This window comes from Balaenoptera borealis (genome assembly GCF_965194805.1).
Source record: "Balaenoptera borealis genome assembly, chromosome: 17".
NCBI lineage: Eukaryota > Metazoa > Chordata > Mammalia > Artiodactyla > Balaenopteridae > Balaenoptera > Balaenoptera borealis.
The window spans coordinates 58,872,608-58,897,850 of record NC_138876.1 but is presented as its reverse complement, the minus strand read 5'-3'; the positions used below and the strand labels follow the sequence as shown (position 1 = coordinate 58,897,850).

Sequence of the window (25,243 nt, the reverse complement as noted above, 5' to 3'; positions counted from 1 at the left end):
AAACTCCTATGAGACTAGCTACTAAATTCATAATGGTTTCACCAAAAGATCTGATCGTTGGCACCGTGTGTTTCAGAAATGCAATTGCCTTAGCAGAATTGTCTGGCTGGGCATGTGGCAGCTATTTTTTTCTTTTTTAACGTGCTGCCACTATAAGCGTTTGCTATTGTTAGTTATTATGCATCATAAAATGTCAGTAAAATGGGAGCAACTAAGAAAAATACCCATGAGCCAGTTTTTATGAAGTTGTCATAATAAGTATGGGATTTTTTTTTCTACTGAATACAACAAGTTTAATCTTATCTGCGTGCCAGTAAGAAAGTTGGTGGGGAAGTATGGAAGGACAAATGACTCAGATAAGCAGCAAACCACAAGCATTCAATCACGTACAACCGTGTGTAACTCAACCCTGGGGTTTCACTTCTTACTTTGAAGAGATAGGTTTCTTGAAAGAAGTGTGATCAGGCCAGATACATCAAGAGTAAGAAGGAAAGTCATCTCAGGGGGGAATTTTTATAGGCAAGGGGGTTACTACCACTATTATTAAGCACCTACTATTTATCAAGCACTGTTCTTAGCACTTTGCATATTTGATCTCATGTATTCTCAGCAACTCTATGAAGTTGGTATAATTATCTCTGTATTTCAGATGCCTACCATCGGGAAGTTAGGTAAATTTTGCAAAGTCTCACAGACAGTGGCTTTGGAGAGTCCCAGGCCATTCTGATTCCAGATCCGAAGCTCATGCTTCTGCTGTTCTTCCTCCAGGTGAGCACCAGGGGCACTCAATAAAGGACAAGTGAAATCCCAGGAGGGCTGCCTGGCAGATGCCTCAATGAATGAAGGGAAAATCTCACTGCTGGGCCACAGAAAGGAGCCTGTGAATTCTACTCTCCTATCTTTAAACCAACCAAATCCCCAGCAACAAACCCAAACCACAGTGGTATTAGCTTATCACCTCAGTCCCTGGAATTCATGTAGGCAAGCTCCAATTGCACCCTGTTTCTCTGATCTTGTTTAGCATCTCATCTTGGCTTCCAGTCATTGCCTTTCACCTGCTTACATCCCTGACTCCTTCTGTCCACACCTCCTCCATATGCTCCATTGGATGGGATTCTGTGATTCTGATTTGTGTGTTTCAGCTTCTGCCTTTCACTCATGTGAGTAAAACCTGTGGGCCAGGCCTCTTGCCACACAGATCTTGGCCAGGAAGGATACTGCACCATGTTCAGAGATGAATGTTTAATCACTAGTAACTATATTTGGACATTTTCCTAAAAGTTGTTAAGCTATTGCTTTTCAAGCTGGCAAAACCATTTTGTGTTTCATTTTATTGTATTTTAAATCCATAAGTTTGGTTCTTTGTCAGTTTAATCATTTGGTAACTTAATTCTTTCTTCATTTCCCACTGGAGAGCCCAGGAGTGATGGCTCAACAACGCACAGCCCCGTGGTTCCTTCCTTCAGTTGGGCTTCTACTTCCTGCAAGTAGAGGTGGAATTCCTGAGTCAGACCCTAGAGACGATGTGGCAGGGACATGGGACAAAAAGAGGTATTCTATTCGGGTGGCTGGGGAGGAGTGGGTAGAACTTCCTATGGTCCAGCTGGGTCCGGACAGTCTTGTTCCTTTACCAGGACTCTCCCGCAATGCTCACCGGGGATGAGGCTGCAGCACCTCTCTCTCCAAGTCACGCAGAAGGAAGCAGAATCTAGAGGCATTTAAAATCACTTATTTTCCTTCCCTTACAGTGGTCCGAGATGAATATGCTGAGAGTTAATAGCTTTAAAGAAATGGCTTAACAACTTTTAGAAAAATGTCCAAATATAATCATGATGATTAAATACATTTTTCTGATCACAGTTAATATTTACCAATTCAAGTAGAAACTTTTCAGTTTATATCGATTTTTGTTTCAAAATTGTAAACATCATTTTCAGTTTGTTAACACTCTAGCATCTAAATTTAATGCTTTTTGGATTTTTAACTAGATTCTTTAGCGTTCCTTACAATTTTACATAGATCATGACTAAATATCAAATTAATTTGAGGAACAAATCGCCCAATCCATTAAAGTGTTCCTTGCAAAATATCCTTACTTCCTTTCTGTTGATTTGAGCAGTTTTCTGTTTTTAAGTTGAAACTTTCTGCAAACTGTTACTCATCTTTCTGTTTCTGAAATTCTTGATAGAAACCAAAATATCAGCATTTTATCTCTGATAGGACTCTTGGCTAATTCTGATTTATTTCTGATGCTCTTCCATTTTAAATTTAATTTAATGAAAATTCAAGTTAATTTTAATTATAAATGAATTCTAATTAAAAATTTAATTTTCTGTGTTTTACAATGTAAATTAGTTAAACTAAAAATCACTTGCTAAAACTGTAATTTAAGGCTGACATGCCATTTAGGTAATTGGTAAAATGATTCTAAGTGTGCTTACATTTTGGAAATAATAATTTCATTACAAAACATCTGAAAAAATCAAAAGTCACATGCTGAATGCCAAAAAATTGGATGGAAAAAGTGGTTCATATTGGCACATCCAGTAAATTTATGATTTGCCACTATTTTAGCATTCTATTAGGATTATTTTATCAGGTAGCCAATCAAGCTCAGTTTAGCCAATATGCAGAAGAATATATTTGATTACATGTAATAAAAAATATTTTTATTAAAACTACTTAAAACTACAGTTTGTAAATTTTTGTCATTCTGCAAAGTAATTAGTTCAAGAACTGATTTTTAGTGAATTGGCCTGCCTCCCTATCCAGGAATCTGTAGTTAAAAATACAAACAAGAACATCAATAATAATGGCAACATTTATTGTCAATAGACAGTGAACCAGCACTGGGTACTCTGCCGTAATTGTCTTCATTGAATGCACACAACTTTTCAAATAAGGTATTATTATTATAATTTTACAGTGAAGGGATCTGGGGTTCAAAGAAGTTAATAATATAAATTGACCTGGGGAGGAAGAATCAAAACTTCTTGTCTCAATGGCCAGGTTGCCTAATATAGTTCCCAAGCTGTGAAATGCAAGATGGAAATGCCCCATCTCAGCCCTAGATCTATAAAGATTGAGATGAAGAAAGAGGTTGCTCCTGCTTCACTGTCTAAATAGAAAGAGCTCAGCAGTTCCACAGATTGCAGCATCTGGGGCAAATTGCAGGTGGGCTGGGAAGGTTTCCAGACCATTAATTGCTGAGAGTGTGGGAGTGGCAGTAGAGGTGACACAGCTGATAGGTCAGGTCTGGGTATCTAGCTTGCAGGGGTTTAGAGACTGGCCTCTCCTGGTCATGGGTGCAGCTCCACATTCAGCATAGTCAGCTGCCTGCTGGTCCCAGCGCCTCAGCACAGTTCTCCATTCTTCCCCTCTAAGGCCGTTAGGTCTGTTAGATACAAAGGGATGGGCTGTGGCTCCTAAGAGCAGCCTGGAACTGATTATTCTCTGGAATGATGTCAGTCAACCCTGCATGGCTGGGAGGAAAGTGAGGTCTCTTGTCTTCTAACCTCAAAGCATAGAACTGAAGGGCATGTGCTCAAATCTAGTTCAAGGGATCAAGCTGTCAAGGTTCACAGAACAAGAGGGATGCATATGGAATGCTTTTGACTGGCATCTAGCAAGCTTTTGTTTGGGTAGATTGGGATGAGACGTTTATGGGCTGAAATGTTGTATGAGTCTTAGCTCTTTATTAATACCAGCCAGCAAATAACCCCTCCTCCCTTTCCTGTCACTTTCTGTAACTGTCACTGACCAACCTGGAGTGATTATCCTGAATATTTCTACTCCAGTGACAGGTCTGGGTGTTACTGGTGATTGCTATGTGCTCTGTCACTCTTACCTCAATGTTGCTTCCTCTCTCCTTCTGCAGCTTCAGGAAGAACAGAGCTAGAGAATGAAGGGAAAGGGACCTGGGAAGATTTCCTTTTCCTTCTTATTTATTTATTTACTTATTTATATAGCAGGTTCTTATTAGTTATCTATTTTATACATATTAGTGTATATATATCAATCCCAAGCTCCCAATTCATCACACCACCACTGCCCCCCGCTTTCTCTTTTTCCTTCTGCTCGAGATGACATGATACAATATCTGTCAGATTATTTTTCCCTTCTAATCCCTCATCTCTTACCCTTCTCAGAATGAATGTTTCTAGTTAGTGAGATGACAAGTTTTTATAAACAATTTTTTAGTTTATTTTTTTTAATTTACAAATCAGTGGTTTTTAATATATTCACAAAGTTGTACAACCATCACAAAGTTGTATAACAGAAAATTATCACAATCCTCAAAAGAAACCCTCTTCCCATTAGTCCCCTTTCTCCTCCCTTCCGAAGCCCCTGGCAACCACTAATCCACTTTCTGTGTCTATTGATTTGCCTTTTCTGAAAATTTCATAAAAATAGAATCACAATATATGACTTTTTGTTTCTGGCTTCTTTCACTTAACATGATGTTTTCTGTTTTGGTCTATGATACAGGCTACAGCCTGTATCAGGACTTCATTCCTTCCTATGGCTGAATAATATTCCAGTGTGTGAATATACCGCATTTGTTTATCCATTCATCAGTTGATGGAAATTTTACTTGTTTCCATTTTTTTGGCTATCATGAATAATGCTGTTATAAATATTCAATACAAGTTTGTGTGGACATATGCTTTCATTTCTCTTGGGAAATACTAAGGAGTAGAATTGTTGGGTCATATTGTACTCTATATTTAAATTCCTGAGGAACTAACTGTCACATTGTTTTCCCCAGTGGCTGTCCCATTTTACATTCCCACTGACAATGGTACATAGTGAAGCAAGATAATAAATTAGTGCCAAGTAAGGCAAGTAAATTACTGAAACTAGACATGGACAATGTCATTAGTGTGTGAGATTAAAATGAAAAAAAATTCTACAGTTAGTGACTGCAAGGCGAGATAGGAGATGGTGTTGCTTAAAAGAAGAAATAAAAAAACTATTTTGATTCACTGATGTCAGTGAATAAAGTGGGATTTGTACACATAACAAACACTAAGCTAGGAAGCTGCCTTCCATGTGCAAGAACAAGAAACTAGGAGAAGAAAGGATATCCTGATATATTCAAGGAAGCTTTCCTTTTTCTGCCAACCTGAGAGATAACAATAGGGGATTTCGAGGAAGAGAGTTTTAAAATGTTTGTAGACTATTTTTGTTCTTGTCAAAATTCCTCAGGTGAACAGAGGAAATCAATATAAACGATAGAGATCTCTGATACATTTAGGAAATGCAAAACAATGACAACAGTAAGAGCTGGACAGATCCAAACTGATACAGAAGTGGTGGAAAATTCCATTACCTTCTGAATATTTATCCCTGAGACTACAGTAGAACATCTACTGCTAACATTCATTCAGTCAGTGCAATGCTGAGTTAAAATGGTTTAATCAATCAAACACATTAGTCAAATTTTTACCCCCATATCCAGGAGAAGCAATCTTTCACAGATGTTTTATACATACAGGATCACCTGGAAAAGAGACATGTTCTCAGCTAAGTATGGAGAAGACTTGATTAGAATTACTTACAAATATTTTGGGGCATTAGTCTTAGCTATTAGGATGTTCTGCATAAAGCCCCCAGAAGTTAATAGGAATTAATACTGTAAATCAGATCTATGATCAGCCAGAACAGGATTAGGCCCCAATTAAGACCACAGGGATGGTTAATGAGATAACAGCTGAGATTCTGGCTCTCAAGCTGCACATAAGGAACATACTAGAACTCTTTCTCATACTTTCAGAGCCCAAGTTTGGATCTGTCACACACATAAATCTTTTACAAAATTTCATTATATGTATACTTTTTTCTTTTTTCTTTCTTTTTTTTGGCTGCACCCTGCAGCTTGTGGGATCTTAGTTCCCCAACTAGGGATCGAACCTGGGCCCTGTGCAGTGAAAGCACGGAGTCCTAACCACTGGACAGCCAGGGAATTCCCAAAATTTCATTATATTTTGACTTGCCATACATATTTGTTGAGATTCGGTTTCACTACATGTTGCAGAGTACCAGAATACCAATGGCTTAAACAAGATAAAATTTTATACCTTTCATGTAAAGTCCAGAGGTGCGTAAGGCAGGGTTGATATGGCAGCACTAATCCACGGTGACCCAGCCTTTGCCCGCTCACCAGGCTACTTCCATCGTGTGTGCCTGTATCTTCGTGGTACAGCCATCACAGCTGTGTTCCAGGCAGTAGGAAGGAGGAAGAGACAAGCAGCGGCAGGTGTGCCCAAGCTTATTCATAAGGAGGATTAGAGAAGCTGCCAGCAAACTTCCACTCCCATCTCATCTAAGAACATAATCACATGACCACACCAAACAGCAAGGAAGGCTGGGAAACCCAGTTTTAATGTCCAAAACCATATGCCCAACAGAAAGAAAATGTAGGTTTCCATTTTGGTAATTTATTTCAATTACCATGAAAGAAAGGGAGAACAAATACAGGGGGACAGACTACAGTATTTGCCACATTTTGCAAGTAAAGTACTAGTCTAGGTTGGGTATTGTAATTCTTCCTTTTAGTTTCCCTACATTTACTTTTTTGAGTTTCAGTGTTGGCTTCAACTTCTACTGTAACTGGCTTGATCCCTGAGAGCTCCAGCCATGGAAATGAAAACTAGATAAGGGTGCACTTCATGGAGTAACAGTGAAGATGTTTCCTCTCAATATCACACTATTATCACTGAATGGTTATACTTATCTCTTGTGCCCTCTTCCTGTGATTATCGACTTTAGTTTTTTAATTTTTAACAATTTATCAAATTTAACTACTCAGCAAATCATCTTTCCAGACTGATTCCTAAACGTTGTTGTCTGTTTGCATGACAACCATCTCCACATCACTATGAACAATTTGGTTGCTCTCTGGACCTTCTGAAGCACGGATGTCTGTTCTGTGACAAATGTCAGAAGTGAGTAAATGAACTTTACCTCAATGGAGAGAGAGACACACTTTGGATAAATGATCAAAATTCATCAGTGGTTTGCCAACTTATGGATCATCAAAAGGAAATATCTTCTATGGCCAAAGAGATGGGAATAGATAGTGTCCTTTAAAATCTGGTACTACAGGTAATAATAGGCCTTGTGTATTTGAAAGTTGCTAAGAGAGTAGATCTTAAAAGTTTTTATCACAGAAAAAAAAAATTATAACTGTGTGCCGATGGATGTTAGCTAAACTTATTGTGGTGATCATTTTTCAATAAACACATACATCAAATCATTATGTTGTATACCTGCAACTAATATAAACTTATATGTCAATTATATCACAATTTAAAAAAATAAAATAAAATGTGGGCATATAATTACAGAAAAAGTTGATAGTGAAACACCATAAATATTGAAAGAAAATCTTGCTTCAGGTGCCAATTAAAGTGGGCTACCAAGTTAAAGAAGAAAAAAATAGCCTATTTAAACTATATAAATATAAGGAAGAGATATTTTAGGAACAGAATTATCCCTCAAAATTATTCATCCAAATCTTTTTATTTTGTAGATGAGGTTACTGAGATGCAGGGAACTAAGCTGAAAACACTCCTGAAATTAATTATAAACCTCTTGAGAATATCATTTCTATTTTTGTCATTATTGAATAATAGTCACCTGTAAGCATAAAATTTTGTCAGATTCTCACAGAGATACAAATGATTAAAAATAATGTAAATCATTAATTAATGTAAAATCCTTATTAATATCAATTTTGGAGCAAATTCCTAAACTTCTAAAAATGAGGGGAAAGAATTATTCATAAAAAGACACAGTTCAGAGGATGAGATTGACATTTAAGTGTAATACTGTACTTTTTGTGCATGTAAAAGAGCCAGTCAATATTTAAGTGTAATTATCTAACTACTAACATTTTTTTAAAAATTAATTAATTAATTAATTAATTTTTGGCTGTGTTGGGTCTTCGTTTCTGTGCGAGGGCTTTCTCTAGTTGTGGCAAGCGGAGGCCACTCTTCATCGCAGTGCGCGGTCCTCTCACTGTCGTGGCCTCTCTTGTTGTGGAGCACAAGCTCCAGACGCACAGGCTCAGTAGTTGTGGCTCACGGGCCTAGTTGCTCCCTGGCATGTGGGATCTTCCCAGACCAGGGCTCGAACCCGTGTCCCCTGCATTGGCAGGCAGATTCTCAACCACTGCGCCACCAGGGAAGCCCTACTAACATTTAAAAGAAAAAAAAAAAAAAAAAGAAAATGAAAAACAAACCATTGGGTTTTTTTCATCATTTATTTCCTACACTCTCTTCTCTTCATAGTAGGCAAGATATAAATTTCTTTTGGTGAAATCTAATGAAGAAACCCACCAACCTGGCCATCAGGGCTGAAGCCAGGGCATCTACCAGCTAACAATTACAAGTTGTATTTAGTCCTTTTTATTTGTAAATTAGCTTCTTCTTTTCAATATATTCTTCCAAAAGAAGGTTTGGAAAATATTTTATCTGCTTCTATTGGTTAAGGAACATTTTCTTTCTTGCTTTGATTGCCTAATGAAGAAAACAATCACTATGATCAACTTAAACAAGACCACAGATAATCTAACCGTGAAGCTAAAATAATTGCTAACCTTCCATCATTTCTGCATCTTCCACAGAATGCCCTTCAGCCTGAAAAGTTCACTGAGAAAGTCAGTAACAATTCCTGTCATTGCTTTGTATCCCTGATCATTGTACTCAGAAAAGAGCTGACATGACCAGTGCACTGAAGATGTCGTTCCTGGTTCTTTTAAAGGGCACCTCTGTCAATTTTGCTGCTGTGGACATCTATCCTTCCTTAAGAGTCCTAAGTTAAAATTGAAGAATTTATGAAAAGTTGTTATTGAGGTGATATTAAGATATAGTAGCCTTTAATGTATTATCACATTCTTAACAAATGTTACTGGGATGGCAAAATAAGGCAAGAAACAATAAAAAAATGTGAACAGAAGGGATTTCATAGGATTTGTCCTTGGTTTGTCATTCTCTCTCTCCCTCTTTCTTTTTCTCCCTTCCCTTTTTTCTCCCTTCTTAGAAACTCCCTTTTGTTGAAAACCCGTTACTGAATGATTTTGTAATGGCAGAATATGCTCTGGCAACATATCAAATGCTTGAAAAAATTAACGTGAGGAACAGGCTGGCAGCTTGCTGAATTCATTTAAAAGACAGCAAATGTTATGGAATAAACAATCAAAAGCGAACACTAGCTGGATTTTAAAGTAAAATTTCTTACTTAATTGAAGACTGGTATTAATTGAACTAATTCTTCAATGCATAAGGGCCATTTTCATACTGTCAAAGTGTTGTTTACAGCATGAGTTATGTCTTCTTATGCACTCTCTGGAGGGATTGTAAAGAGCTTGTGACCATTTTTGAACGGTTAAAATACTCAGTACATCATCACCAAGATGTCCTTCTAGGAAAGAATTTCACTTAAATCCAGTTAAAGTAGACTTTAATATTCATAAGAGGATAGAATCATCATCTGAATAAATCTATCATGCAGATAGATAGATAGATTCTTGTGGCAAGAATTAAATAAAGCCCAGAAGCTTAACATTTTACTGGAAATTTTTCTTTCAAAAACTGGAAATAAAAATAGAAATAATTTAATCTTTCAGTTCATGGAAATGAGCTTATAAAACTTTCAGACCACAATGGTAAGGTAGATTCACAGAAAAAGGGAAAATTTAAAAAATCATGAGGTTTGGGGGTTTTCGTTTGTTTGTTTGTTTAATTCTATGCAAATAACTTGGAAAACCTGAATAACATAAAGAATATTTTGAAAAATATAACTTACCAAAACTTAACCAAAAGATTAGAAAAAAATCTAGGCAGACAGATTTCCAAAAAAGAAATAAAGTAGTCCAAAAGTTACTTTTGTTTCTTCAAACGTTTTCCTGGGAGAATTCTATAAAATCTTTAGAGAACATATAATTCCAATGTTATTTAAATTGTTTCAGATCATAGAGAAGGAGGAAAGTCCCTAAGTGCATTTAATAAAGCAAGTAAAACATTTATACCGAAGGAATGACAAAGATCACAAACAAGGAAATCTATAAACCAATCTCATTTATTAATAAAGTTCAAAATCCAAAAATAAAATATTAGCAAATAAAACTCAGTAGTTCCTGAGAGGAGACCAAGATGGCAGAGTAGAAGGATGTAGAACTCACCTCTCCCCATGAATGTATCAATCATACATCTACCCGTGGAACAAAAACTAACCGGAGACGGGAAGAAAGATTCCTGTACAACCAAGGCTATAAGAAAGGAACACATGGAATCGGGTAGAAAGGGAGGAGAAGGAATCAGGTTGAGAACTGTGCCCCTGGGAGGGGATTCAGAAGAAGAGGAACATTGCTTGAGTGGAGATTCTCCCTGGGGAGTGAGCAGTTCAAGCCACATACTGGGCACCACAGCCCTGGCGTGTGACACAGGTAAGACAAGTCCCCTTGCTTTGTTGGAGGGGCAGTGACTAACAGACGGGCTGAGGGAAGCCTGGACTCCACTCGTGAGGAGCACGCACGTGCTTGCTTATTCCTGTAACAGGGTGGGGGGCAGATTGAAACTGCAGGTTTCCCGCAGCCTCTCTGGAGAATGCTCCAGCCTGAGCTAAGCATCTGCTCTGGCCCCCGCCTGTTTCATGACACAGCTCTACACCGGGACAAGAGTGGCAGCGGCTGAGGGGAGAGCTCAGCTGTGAGGGATAAAGGCAGCTCAGACCTGGAGTGGCATCTGAGCAGAGCGGGGGACAGTCACTACTGGTGCTTAAATAGGCAGCACATCAGAAGCCATCCAGGTCACTGTGACCAGGGCAGCCACTGTCCATGCCCAGATCCATGCTGAGCACTTGCACCAGCCCCTCTCTTGCTCCAGCACTACTCCCTTCTGGGTTGAAGATGCCAGTTCTGGGAGAGGGGAGAGCACACACTTAAAGTGAACAGAGCCAGCTCAAACCCAACAGTCAGGGCTCCTACTCCAGCAACTTGGGACCCCCTCCCACCCTGGATAGGGTGCTGATGGCCATTGAGCAGAGGTGAAGCCTAGGCACAGCAATCAGACAAGAAAAATAAATAAAAAGCATCCAAATGGAAAAGGAAGAAGTAAAATTGGAAGGAAGTATATTGTATGACATAATACAATATATAGAAAACCCTAAAATCTCCACCAAAACTATTAGGAATAATAAATTAATTCAGCAAAGTTTTGTGATATAAGATTAATACATAGAAATCTGTTGCATTTCTTTACACTAACAATAAAATATCAGAAAGAGAAAGCAAGAAAACAATCCTGTTTAAAATCACATCAAATAGAATAAAATACCTAGCAAAACTTTTACCCAAGGAGATGAAAAATCAATACTCTGAAAATCATAAAGCACTGATGAAGGAAACTGAAGGTGATTTAAAAATTGAAAGATGGGGACTCCACTGGTGGTCCAGTGGTAAAGAATCCGCCTTCCAATGCAGGGGGTGCAGGTTCGATCCCTGGTCGGGGAACTAAGATCCCACATGCCACGGAGGAACTAAGCCTGTGCTCTGCAACTATTGAGCTCGTGTGTCTCAATGAGAGATCCCCTGTGCTGCAAACTAAGATATCCTTTGTTCTTGGATTGGAAGAGTTAGTATTGTTAAAATTCTACCCAAAGGATCTACAGATTGATTGCAACCCCTATTAAATATGACATTTTTCACAGAACTAGAACAAATAACCCTAAAATTTATATGTAACCATAAAAGACCCCAAGTTGCCAAAGCAATCTTGAGAAGAAAGAACAAAGCTGGAGGTATCATGCTCCCTGACTTCAGACTATACCACAAAACCACAGCAATTAAAACAGCATAATACTGGAACAGAAACAGACACATAGATCAATGCAACAGAATGGAGAACTCAGAAATACAGCCACACACTTATGGTTAATTAATCTGTGGCAAAAGTGACAAGAATATACAATGGAGAAAAGATAGTCTCTTCAATAAGTGGTGCTGGGAAAACTGGACAGCTACATGTAAAATAATGAGATTAGAATATTTTCTCACATCATATACAAAAATAAACTCAAAATGTATTAAAGATCTAAATGTAGGACTGGAAACCATAAAACCCTTAGAAGAGAACAGAGGCAGAACAGTCTTTGACATAAATCATGGCAATACTTTTTTTGGAGGGGACCTCATTAAACTTAGAAGCTTTGAACAGCAAAGGAAACCATTGACAAAATGTAAAGACAACCTACTGAATGGGAGAAAATATTTGCAAACGATATGACCAGTAAGAGGTTAATATCCAAAATATATAAACAGCTCATACAACTCAATACAAAAAAACCAAACAACTCAATTTAAAAATGGACAGAAGACCTGAATAGAAATTTTTCTAAAGAAGATGTACAGATGACCAACAAGCACATGAAAAATGCTCAATACCACTAATCATCAGAAAACTGCAAATCAAAACCACAATGAGATATCACTTCACACCTGCCAGAATGTGTGAATGTCTACAAATAACAAATGATGGCAAGGATGTGGAGAAAAGGGAACACTTGTACACTGTTGGTGGGAATGTAAATTAGTGCAGCCACTATGGAAAACAGTAAGGTGGTTCCACAAAACACTAAAAATAGAACTACCAGCAATTTCACTGCTGGGGATATATCTGAAGAAAATGAAACCAGTAATTCTAAAAGATACATGCACTCCAATGTTCTTAGCAGCATTATGTACAATAACCAAGATATGGAAGCAACCTAAGTGTCCATCAACAGATGAATAGATAAAGATATGCTCTCTTTATATATACAATGAAATATTACTCAGCCATAAAAAAGAATGAAATAATGCCATTTGCAGCAACATGGATGGATCTAGAGGGTAGTATGCTTAGTGAAACAAGTCAGGCAGAGAAAGACAAATACTCTGTGTTATCATTTATATGTGGAATCTTAAAAATAAAACAAATGAATGTATATAACAAAATAGAAACAGACTTACAGATGTAGAGAACAAACCAGTGGTTACCAGTAGGGAGAGGAGAGGGAGGAGGATCAAGATTGGGGTATAGTATTAAGATATACAAAGTACTATGTATTAAATAAATAAGCAACAAGGATATATTGGGCAGCACAGGGAAATATACCCATTATTTTGTGATAACTTTAGAGTGTAATCTATATAAATATTGAATCACTATGTTGTATACTTGAAACTAATATAATATTGTAAATCAACTATTCCTCAATAAAAGAAAACCCCAGTAGTTCCTTAAAAAATAGTAGATCATTACCAAGTGGCTTTATTCTAGAAATATAAGTTAAGTTAATATTATGACCTGTATCATCATATTATAGAACCAAGAAGAAAATGCATATGATCATCATCAACAATGCTAAAACAAAAACAAAAACAAAACACTGAGCCAGCATGTTTTATGGGAACACTCAAGAAATATTCTGTTGATATCCAGAAAAAATTAAACAATGTCTACTGTCACATTTCAATTTAAATTGGGCTAAGATATTAACAACTGCATTTAAGAAAAGAAAAAGAAATTAGAGGTTCAGAAGTTAACAGGAAAAGCTAAAATTATCTTAACTGAAAATATTATTTCATTCTTAAAAACTACAAGATAATTAAACTAAAATTACTTCAAACAATAAAGAAATTTATTAATATAATGATGCACGAATTTAATAATGGCAAATCAATGGGCTTTATGCATATGGCAATAGGACATAGAAGAACAAATTCCATTTGTAGTATCAATAAATATAATAAATAAGAAAACATTTAAAACTAATACAAAAAACCTATACGAGAAAACAGTTTTGAACACTTCTGAAGGCACAAAATAATACTTGAAGAAATGAGAAAATGTACCATGTTCTTTGATAGGCACATTCATTGTATAAACGTCAATTCTCTCTAAGTCAATTTGTTAATTTAGCATGATCCCAATAAAAATGCCAACTGTTTATCATTGTTGTTGTTATTGTTCTTTTTATTTTTTGATCGAGGGATTATATCTAATAGAGGTGATTCTCAAGTTCATTTTGAAAAATGAACATACCTCATGCATATATCCTGATAAATAACTCTGAATGAATCAATGTTTTAAATGTAAAAAATAAAACAATCAAAATATAATATAAAAATACAAGTAAACTCCTATAAAGGAGGAAGTTTTTAAAATTATAGACTCAAATCTATAAGCCATAAAACAAAAGACTGTAAAATTCAACTACTTTAAAAAAACTAATGCACGGGGTAAAAATATTATAAGCAAATTAAAAAGACAAGTGGAAAAAGTGAGAAAATTATCTGTGACTCATATCACAAAGGAAAGACTCACCTTCCACATATAAAACTGTCTTTGAAATAAATAAGAAAATGTCTACTGAACAAATAGGGAAAAAATAAGAAAAGGATATGAATAGACAGTAAAGCAAAGGCAATATAAACAAACTCTAGATTTGTAAAAAGCTGTTCATCTGCACTCATAATAAAGAAATACTAATTCAAACATTAACATACTTGTGGTCTCAAAACATGGCCCCAAAATTATTTGGCATTCTTCCCATCAGGCGGTGTCACTTTCCCTTATATCTGGGGTCTTAATGTTCTGACAAACAGAATACAGTAGAGGTGTTTCAGTGCCAGTTTCTGGGCCAGAGCTTCTAGACACTGGAGATTTCCACATACTGTCTCTTTCTCTTAGAATCCAGTCACCATACTGTGAGGAAGCACAAGCCTCCCAGTAGAGATGCCCGTGTAGACAGGAACCAACAGCCAGTACCAGCTTGCCAGCTATGAGAGTACGCCATCTTGGAAGGAGACCCTCCAGCTCCAGTTGAGCTGTCCTAGCTGACACTGCATGGAGCAGAGATGAGTGTCCTCACTATGTTCTGGTGAAACTGAAGATTTGTGAGTCAATTAAATGATTCTATTGTTTTAAGCCATTAAGGGCTGACTTAGCATGGTTTTTGAAATATAGCCAATAGGTAACCAGAGCAGCCATGATTATTCCAGAAACTTGACAACACAGGGTTACGTGGAAATAGTTACTCGTACACATTCCTAGGATTTAAGAACACGGATTGAGGCAGCTGTGGAAGCAATTCTTTCCCTGTTTTGTTCTTTTTTACTCTTTTGATTTTGGAATCATATGAATATAATATCTTTTCCACAAGTCTAATTTGAAAAGAAAAAACGTTTAAAGTATATGCAAGTTACTTTATTATGTAGGAAATTTATACTTAATATGCGTATTAAGCTATATAGTTTATAAGAAAGACAATTTCACAAATATTGTCTCATTTTATCAATCATAGCAATTCTGTGATGAATACATAAGTAGGGTGATTATTATCCTACAATAATCCAATTACAATTGCAGAAACCAAAACTCTAGTTGTTACTCATCAAGTAAATGGCACGGCCAGAATTTAAATTGAGCTGTCCTTGCAAAAGGCAGTTTGGCTTACTGGAAAGCAAACTAGAAATTAGAAGACCCAGGTCCTACTTTCAATTTTGTCTTTAATTCCTTGAATATTTTTGAATGAGATGCTTAACTTATCTTGCATTTGATTTTATCGTCCGGAGACCAGACATGAAAATACATAGAAGTTAGAAATGTTCTAACTTCCCCTGGAGAGCATTATAGGGATAAAATAACATAACAAATGTGAAGGTGCTTTGAAAATAAGTAAATGCAGAGCATTATCACCAGTAATTGTAAATATAAAGGTAAAATAGATCATGGCTCTGCTTAAATATAACAGAATAAATATACTGCATTTACAGTAAAAATGATGGAGTAAGAATACCTGTCAACATGAGATGTAGACAGATTTCAAGGAATTAGGAAACAGATGGAGAAAAGGAAACTGATGAAGTAGGAGAGAGGCAGCACTGTGTAGCATAGACTCAGAAAAAAATACAGTCAAAAGGTTGCTGATCATCCCCAAAGATCTCTAGACTGTCTCAGGATTTGGATATACCATGTTCATTACTTCCACCAGAAGCCAGAAGTAAAAGGCTTTTCTATAAAGATATCAATGTCCACCCCATTCAGGCATTTAGGTGTCTCCAGTGAGATGACTGATTCTTGTCCAGTCATCTCAGAGTTAATTGACAAGTCCCACACACATACCCAGGCCTCTCAATCAGCTTTCTGTTGCCTCATTCTTAAAAATGACCATTGAGAAAACTGGAAAAAAAAAACAAAACAGGGAGTATAAAAAAATTTTTTTTAACTCCCATTGGTATCTTTAGAAAGTTTCACCAAAATTTTCCATCAGTTGTTATGATGAAGGAAAGAAAGAATGAGAGAGAGAGAGAGGAAGGAAGGAAGGAAGGGAAGAAGGATGGAAGGAAAGAAGGAAGGAAGGAAAGAATATACTAAGTAATAATCAGAAAACAGAAAGACCTCTTTGACATTCTTTCCACCCAAAAATCAATGAATCAGTAAAAATTTAAATTGAAAAAATGTTCTAGAAAGTAATACAAAAGGATTAAGAGTTGTAAGATAGAGGGGAAAAATTCAGAGTTATGGAATATCAGTATATTAGATCCCACATATAACTATGAAATTCCAGAAAGAGAGGATAGTAAAATTGAAAGGAGGAATTATCAAAGAACTAGAGTAGCAGTTCTCAAGGTGTGATCCAAGGACCTCTCAGGTCCTCTCTTTTCTTCTTATTAACCAAAACAACATAGCTCTACAGATAGAGAAGGATGTCAATAGATAATATGAAAAACTGGAAAATCTAGAACTAGCTGTGTGAGGCTTTTATCTAGAGATAATAACCATTTAAAGACATAACTACTATAAGAAACAGGTAAACAATTAAAGAGATTGCCTGTGGGGATAAGAATGGGGACAGAATAAATTAGTTAAGGATCCTTTCTTTTAAATATCAGTATTTACATATCTAACTATTATAGATAGCTCAGTTAATAGAGGGTTCACTATCATGAAGGAATTTCCCACAGTTTCACATTAGGAGGCTGAGAGTTGGTCCTTCCTGAGGTTTGGAGGTGAGAATTATTGACACTAGTCTGCAGGTGGGTCCTCCTGATGACCTCGTGCACTCCCTTCTATGTAACTGTGAAATTTTGTGTGTGTTTGAGGAACATTGTGTGTGCTACCTTCCTCAGTCTTAAACTACGAAGTAAATTAAATCCCCACTAAATTTTCTAGCTCTTCTATCTTCCTTTCCTTGTTCCCTCTCCAATTCCTTGTTGGGTTGTCCCTTTATAATTCCTTATTACAAACTTGAAACTAATGAGCTGGAGTTTTTGTTAAAGAGTTTTATGTTCTTTTGAAGAAAAACAATGGGGCAATTTATATTGAAGCAAATTCTTAGAATCTCTTACCCTAGTTTTTAGTGGAATATTTGGGGAAATCCAGGGACATCTCTGGAACAGCAAAGCTCTTTAGATTGGATCCTATCTCCTGAAAGGGGATATTAAGTGATGACCTTGAGTAATGGGCACTCTGGAATGGAATGATGGAAATGGAGTAGAGACACCTAAGAGCCTTGTGCCCCTGTACAGACACATGGGTCTACTGTTTCCTGGAACTATGGAAGTCAGCCATTAGCTCGATATATTTCACATGCCACTCAAGAGGGGAGAAAGGACATAAATACATTTTGCAGCATAATAGTTGCAGTGTGACCAACCATCCCGGTTTGCCTGGGGTTATCCCAGTTTTAGCACTGAAAGTCCTGCATCCCAGGAAACCCCTCAGTCCCAGAAACACTGGGACAGTGGTTACCTTATGGTTGTATGCCTAGTGTGAAGTCAACTGCCTAGAATAAAATCCCAGCTCCACCACTTATTAGCTGTGTGACTTTGCTGAAATTATTATTTTTTTCCACATCTATATTGGAGTATAAATGTTTTACAATGTTGTGTTAGTTTTTGCTGTACAACAAAGTGAATCAGCTTATGTATACATATATCCCCATATCCCCTCCCTCTTGAGCCTCCCTCCCACCCTCCTATCCCATCCCTCTAGGTCGTCACAGAGCACCGAGCTGATCTCCCTGTGCTATGCAGCAGCTTCTCACTAGCCATCCATTTTACATTTGGTAGTGTATATACGTCAATGCTACTCTCTCACTTCATCCCAGCTTCCCCTTCCCCCCCGCCCCCCGTGCCCTCAAGTCTGTTCTCTACGTCTGCATCTTTATCCCTGCCCTGCCACTAGGTTCATCAGTACCGCTTTTTAAAATTCCATATATATGCGTTAACATACGGTATTTGTTTTTCTCTTTCTGACTTACTTCACTCTGTATGACAGATTCTATGTCCATCCACCTCACTACAAATAGCTCAATTTCATTCCTTTTTTTTTTTTTTAATTTCATTCCTATTTATGGCTGAGTAATATTTCCATTGTATATATGTGCCACATCTTCTTTATCCATTCATCTGTCAATGGACATTTAGGTTGCTTCCATGTCCTGGCTATTGTAAATAGTGCTACAATGAACATTGTGGTATATGTTTCTTTTTGAATTCTGGTTTTCTCAGGGTATATGCCCAGTAGTGGGATTGCTGGGTCATGTGGTAGCTCTATTTTTAGTTTTTTTAAGGAACCTCCATACTGTTCTCCATAGTGGCTGTATCAATTTACATTCCCACCAACAGTGCAAGAGGGTTCCCTTTTCTCCACACCCTCTCCAACATTTATTGTTTGTAGATTTTTTGATGATGGTCATTCTGACCAGTGTGAGGTGATACCTCATTGTGTGTTGAAATTATTTAATCTCACTTTTTCTAAATCGCCTTAATGAAAGTAGGGATAAATTAGTACCTATGTGGTGGGGTTGTGATAATAAATGACTGAATACGTGTAAAGTCAAAGCAGTGCCTAGTAGGTAGCAAGCACTCAATAAATATTACCTAACAAAACCAATACTAGTGTTACTATTTTCAAGTAGAAAGATGATTCATTGCACACCAAAGTAAATAGAGTTGTGTACATAACATCATTTTGGTTTGGAGATTGATGAGGTCAAATAGGACCAACCAATGGATATTTTGGGATGTCAGTTAGCTGAATCAAAATCAAGTATTTATTTGGTTAATCCTATAAACTCTGCAGAAATAGCTGTCAGGAAAGGCAGCACCTCATATTCATCTGAGCTGTAGACAAAGCTTCAAACAATAGGTGATATTAAAACAACCCAATAATCAAAGCTACTTTCATATGTAAGATGTGAGATCATGTTCATCTTCCATCAAATATTTACTGTTGAAATCGAAATGGACATCAGGTATTTACTGTTGAAAGCAGAGGTAGTAGAATAGGGAATGTAGTGAAGTAGGGCCATATGTAATTGAGCTCGAATTGTTCTAGTATTTTTTTTTTTTTTGGAAGGCAGCTATGCTCACTACTCTACCACCAACGCTATTTCTTTTATATTAAGTAAATTCTAAGTCTTCCTGAAATTGATGGTTGTAAAAAATGTACAGTAGACATAGGCTTTTTTCTTTTCTTTTCTTTTCTTTTTTGCTATTCAACATCTGAACATCTTCTTTTTTGTTAATCCCCCATCATGTGAGCATTGGTTCCACTCTGGAACCAAAAAGGCCAAATTCTGCTTCCTCCTCCCCTATTGCAGCTATAACAGTAGTTTTCAAACCTTTGTGTGTGTCAGGATCACATGGAAAGCTTTTTAAAACATGGATTGCTGGGCCCCATACCTTGGAGGGATTGAGAACCTACATTTCTAAAAAGTTCCCAGGTGATATTGATACCGCTGGTGAGGGATCACACTTTGACTAATAAGTTAGTACAGGAGAACAGGACTTAGGTCAAACAAAGAGATGCATCTGTCTGGGACTTGAGACAATAATGCAAACACCAGGACGGCTGAGAAATTATCTGTAAATAGAGCAGGCATATCAGGAATCTAGCTCTGTCAACAAAAGTGTTCAACAGCAGGTTTCAAATCAGGTTTTTATATGTGTCCTTTGACACAGCCTAATATGTAGGGCATAAAGACGCTCAGAGTCTGTCCTTTGTAGTAACAGTGCGGTCAGGGAAAAGGGATGAGAGATGTGGTAGCAGAGAAAAACTCAGATGAGGGAGGAAGACGCTGCTGTGAGCAGCAAGTAGCTCAGAACAGTGATGAGTAGTTTGCTGAAGGCACTGCTAAGAGACTGGCCGGATCATGTGACCCCACCCTCAAACTTAGTTCCCACCTTGTGACTCACTACGTGACACAGGGTGAGCCGTCTGACTTTCAGTTCCTACCGTACTAGGAGGAGTAATAAAGCAGACAGAGATTTTATTGTAATAGATAAATTAGATTAAAGGAATTTGCATGCACTATAAAACAGAGCATTCTTGTGGAAAGGGCAACAAGAGTGACATTTTTAACATTAAAAAAAGGCTCTTCTTGCATCAGTATTTCTACTGAATTTAAGACCCCCTTTCTAAATATCACTCTTTATTTCATCTTGTTTTAGCCACAGTACTGATTTGGAGCTGTGGCATGTTAATTATTTTTTCTTAAAAATTATTATAATTCAAGAGATTCAAAGTTCTTTCTAAAATCCAAACCATAAAAGTAGATAATTCGATGTTAATTTAGTCTTCCTATGTATCTATAGGAAGTCTACCCTATATATTACATTAATTTGATTCATAATTAAAATTATTTCCACAAAGAAAATTCCAAGCCCAGATAGCTTCATTGATGAAGTCTATCAAATATTTAAGAAAGAAGAACTATGAATTTTGCACAAACTCTTTCAGAAAATGGAAAAGAGAATATTTTTTCTGATAGAAAATTTTTTTATTGAAGCATAGTTGATGTATAATATTGTATGTTACAGGTGTACAACATAGTGATTTACAATTTTTAAAGGTTATACTCCATTTATAGTTATTATAAAATATTGGCTGTATTCCCTGTGTTGTACACTATATCCTCATAATTTATTTATTTTATACATAATAAGCTGTACCTATTAATCCTCTAGCCCTATCTTGCCCCTCCCCCTTTTCCTCTCTCCACTGGTAACCACTAGTTTGTTCTCTATATCTGTGAGTCTGTTTCTTTCTTTTTTTTTTTTTTTTAAATTTTTATTTATTATTTTTATTTATTATGTTTTTATTTTTTGGCTGTGTTGGGTCTTCGTTTCTGTGTGAGGGCTTTCTCCAGTTGCGGCGAGTGGGGGCCACTCTTCATCGTAGTGCGTGGGCCTCTCACTATCGCGGCCTCTCTTGTTGCGGAGCAGAGGCTCCAGACGCTCAGGCTCAGTAGTTGCGGTCACGGGCCCAGTTGCTCCGCAGCATGTGGGATCCTCCCAGACCAGGGCTCGAACCCGTGTCCCCTGCATTGGCAGGCAGATTCTCAACCACTGCGCCACCAGGGAAGCCCCTGTTTCTTTTTTGTTATATACACTAGCTTGTTTTATTTTTTTTAGATTCCACATGTAAGTGATATCATACAGTATTTGTCTTTTTCTGTCTGACTTATTTCATTAAGCATAATACCCTCCAAATCCATCAATGTTGTTGCAAATGGCAAAGTTTCATTTTTTTTATGGCTAAGTAGTGTGTATATATATATATATATATGTATATATATATATACCACATCTTCTTTATCCATTCATCCATTGATGGACACTTAGGTTGCTTCCATATCTTGGCAATTGTAAATAATGCTTCTATGAACTCTGGGGTGACTGTGTCTTTTCAAATTAGTGTTTTTGCCTTTTTTCACATACACAACCCAGGAGTGGAATTGCTGGGTCATATGGTAGTTCTATTTTTAGTTTTTTGAGGAACCTCCATACTGTTTCCCACAATGGCTGCACCAATTTACATTCCCACCAACAGTGTACAAGGGTTCCCATTTCTCTACACTACAACTTCACCAACACTTTATTTGTGTTCTTTTTGATGATAGTCATTCTGACAGGTGTGAGATGATATTGCATTGTGGTTTTTGATTTGCATTTCCCTGATAATTAACAAGGTTGAGCATCGTTTTATGTGTTATATCTTTTAAAAAGAGTAGATATCATCTAGGGAAGAGCAAAAGAAGTACAAGCACAGTGTATGGAGTCCTGTCTCCTTTGACCTTCACAGTCTTTCATAGCACACAATTCCTTCAAACACACAATCATTGATACTCATACAGCTAAAATGTATTGATACTAAAATATGAACCCTGACTATAGGTAGATTGTACTCATTTAATACTCACAAAATCCCTCTAAAGCTATTACTATGATTATTCCAATTTCACAACGGAGAAAACTGTGAGTCAGTGAATTTAAGTAACTTGGTCAAGGTCACACAAAAGCTAAATTTTGTAATCCATTTTCAAACTCTCATTTGATTTCTTCTGAGAGATATATGGTAAAAATAATAATCTGAGAAGCTTTGCATTTGTATCTTCTTGGTAGTCAGAGTGTTGCATAGCTTTGTACACTGCCCTAAGTGATGCTCCTCTCCAGATATTAGCTAAAACATTAAAAAGTCTTCCTTTTTCCATAGAACTAGAAAGGATCTTGAAAAAATTGTTTTCTAACTGTTTGCTTCTAAGAGGTGTATTAATGCAAACCCATTTTATATTGCCATCAAATCTTAAGTCTCCTGGTTGGAATTCAAAGTAATCATATTGTTTTGATATTTCTAAAACAGTGAGAAAGCAGTGAGGTAAAGCAGCATCCTCTGCCTGGCTCCCAGGTCTAGATGCTTCTTTTCTCCCTGTGCTTTCTTACATGACCATTTTCTTTCCCATCTTTCCACACTCAGCCCACACCCAGCCTCTGCTTCAGACCTACTTTGTAACCTTGCTGTCACATCAACACACTTAAAGAAAGTTTACTTTTTTCAATCCATTCTACATATTTCAGCAGTGTCCCCTCTGCATCATGCCAATTTGGTCATGTTATGCTTCTCCCTGGAAATCTCCCCCAGCAACTTATTGCTTAAAGAATAAAGTTGAAACTCCGTAACATGGCATGATACTGATACATTAATCTATCAAATGAGAAATATTTACAATGATTGTTCCATATCTTAGTTTTCCTTAAAACATTCCTATGAGGAAGATAGATGTCATATATTCTCCTTAATTGTAAATTAAAGAAACAGAGGTGAATTACTTTCCAAAGCTATCCAGGAATTAGATGATGAAACCAATGACAAATTATATTTCTTAATCCTCTGTTTTGCCTCGAGAACAGTGATTTTAGTCTTTTTTTTAATATCGCTTTGGCACACACAGTAAATAACTCCCATGTTCCACACATTCCCATGCGCATACTCATGACATGTCCAATTGGTGGCTCTCTATCAAATATCCCTTTTCTACCACTTGTGAAAACCTATCAGCGCATGCTGGTGAGAGGTAGTGTGGGATCAAGGTTAAGAGTCAAACTTTATAGCTCCATAGCTCTGGGTTTCAGCCTAGGCTCTGACCTTTATGACTGTAAGACTCTGGGGCAAATTGTTTAACCTCTTCAAGGCACCATTTTCTTATCTGTAAAATGGGGATGAATAAAACATAGATCTTAGAGATTTAATGAGAATAGAATGAGATATTTATAAAGTTCTTAGCACTTTTAAAGTATTCAATGAATGGTCAATTTAAAACTGTTTTGTTCTCATTTATTTTGAAATTTCTTGTCTGAGGATTTGAACTCTATTTTAATAATAAGTTCCTTGCAACACAGCCTCCTAATGGATTATGACAAAACAATGTGTGATGATACTGCTCTCTAGATAATGCATCTTTAAAAGAGTTAAGTATTTGGGGGAACTCTGTGAGTTCCCTCATGCAGTCTGGTCTCCTCCAGACTCAGGTGAGCCTGGAAAAGATGTGCAGAGCACAGCAAACATGTGGTGTGGCCCCTCTGCTAAGGATCCCCCAAATTGTTAACAGCAGAAATGTGGAGTAGACTGCAGTCAGTGGTTTCTTTTCAATAAGGCTTTTGAAAAGAACAGTCTCTATTATTAGGGGTTAATAAATACCATACAAGTATTTAAGACAGTCTTGTACTTTTTACATAATTATTGAAATATTGCTGATTCTAGAACTAATGAGAGCAATACTCAAGAGTGTTAAAAGTCAAATCTTTGACTTCATCTCGAGCTGGATTCACGTTTCCACTCCTTTACTTACTAGGCAGAAATCCTGAAGTTACTTGACTTCTCTGGGTCTCTTTCCATAGTTGTATGATGGGAGGAAAAATAATAAAACCTACCTCATAGGTAGTTGGTTTGAAGACTAAATGAGACCTTAGATGTAAAATGTTTAGTACAATTCCTGCCACATCCTAAGGACTCAAACAATAATAACCCTCATTATTTTCTCATTTGAAATCACTTCTCTGGTCTCCTATTTGACCCATTTTGAAATACTGTTATTTTTATCCATGGTTATCCTTCTCAGTACCACCCTCACTTTTCCTGATCTCTTGTGTTCAGTGAAATTGTGTCTACAGCAAAGAAACCTCAAGTGTGGGCTGAAATGTAGTTGGAAGGTTCACAGAGGACCTAGTGTTTGGATTTCTTGGAGGCCTTAACTGGGACGACATTGGTCAGGACATGTAGCATCGTTATTCGTCTTGCTCAGAGGGGATCTGACCAAATGAAGGGACCATGGAGTCCAGGAAGGGAGAGCAAAGAGGTACGGGAGATCACCACAGACTTGGGGAAACCTCAGCACGTGCATGACCGAGATGACCTCTATGCTGAGCAGATGGAATGAGAAATGAGGCACAAACTGAAAACAGCCTTTAAAAATTTCATTGAGAAAGTAGAGGCTCTAACTAAGGAGGAACTGGACTTTGAAGTGCTTTTTGGGGACTTGGGATTTAACAGAGCTCCTATAGGAGTACCTGCCTCCTTCAGCCCACTAGTATTGTGCTGGTAAATGTTACAGAATGGCCACCTTTTGTGATGACGTTGGATGAAATGGAGCTGATTCACTTGGAGCGAGTCCAGTTTCACCAGAAGAACTTTGACACAGTAATCGTCTACAAGGACTACAGCAAGAAAGTGACAACGATCAACGCCATTCATGTTGCCTCTCTTGACCCCATCAAGGAACGGTTGAATTCTTGTGACCTAAAGTACACAGAAGGAGTACAGTCTCTCAACTGGACTACAATTATGAAGACCATTGTTGATGACCCTGAGGGCTTCTTCGAACAAGGTGGCTGGTCTTTCCCGGAACCTAAGGG

The 25,243-nt window shown here is 37.1% G+C and overlaps 1 long non-coding RNA gene across 2 annotated transcripts in view; it reads left to right on the top strand.

Annotated features, from left to right (window-relative positions):
- LOC309614823 overlaps positions 1 to 24,242 on the top strand; it is a 29,988-nt gene extending 5,746 nt beyond the window's left edge. Inside the window, exons 3-4 of one of the 2 annotated variants that reach the window (XR_014236389.1) lie at positions 650 to 6,947; positions 8,630 to 24,242. This is a non-coding gene — a long non-coding RNA (uncharacterized lncRNA). Of the gene's footprint in view, positions 1 to 649 lie in introns of both variants that reach the window. The other variant, XR_014236390.1, reaches the window with a different exon arrangement.
- Positions 24,243 to 25,243: the final 1,001 nt, after the last annotated feature.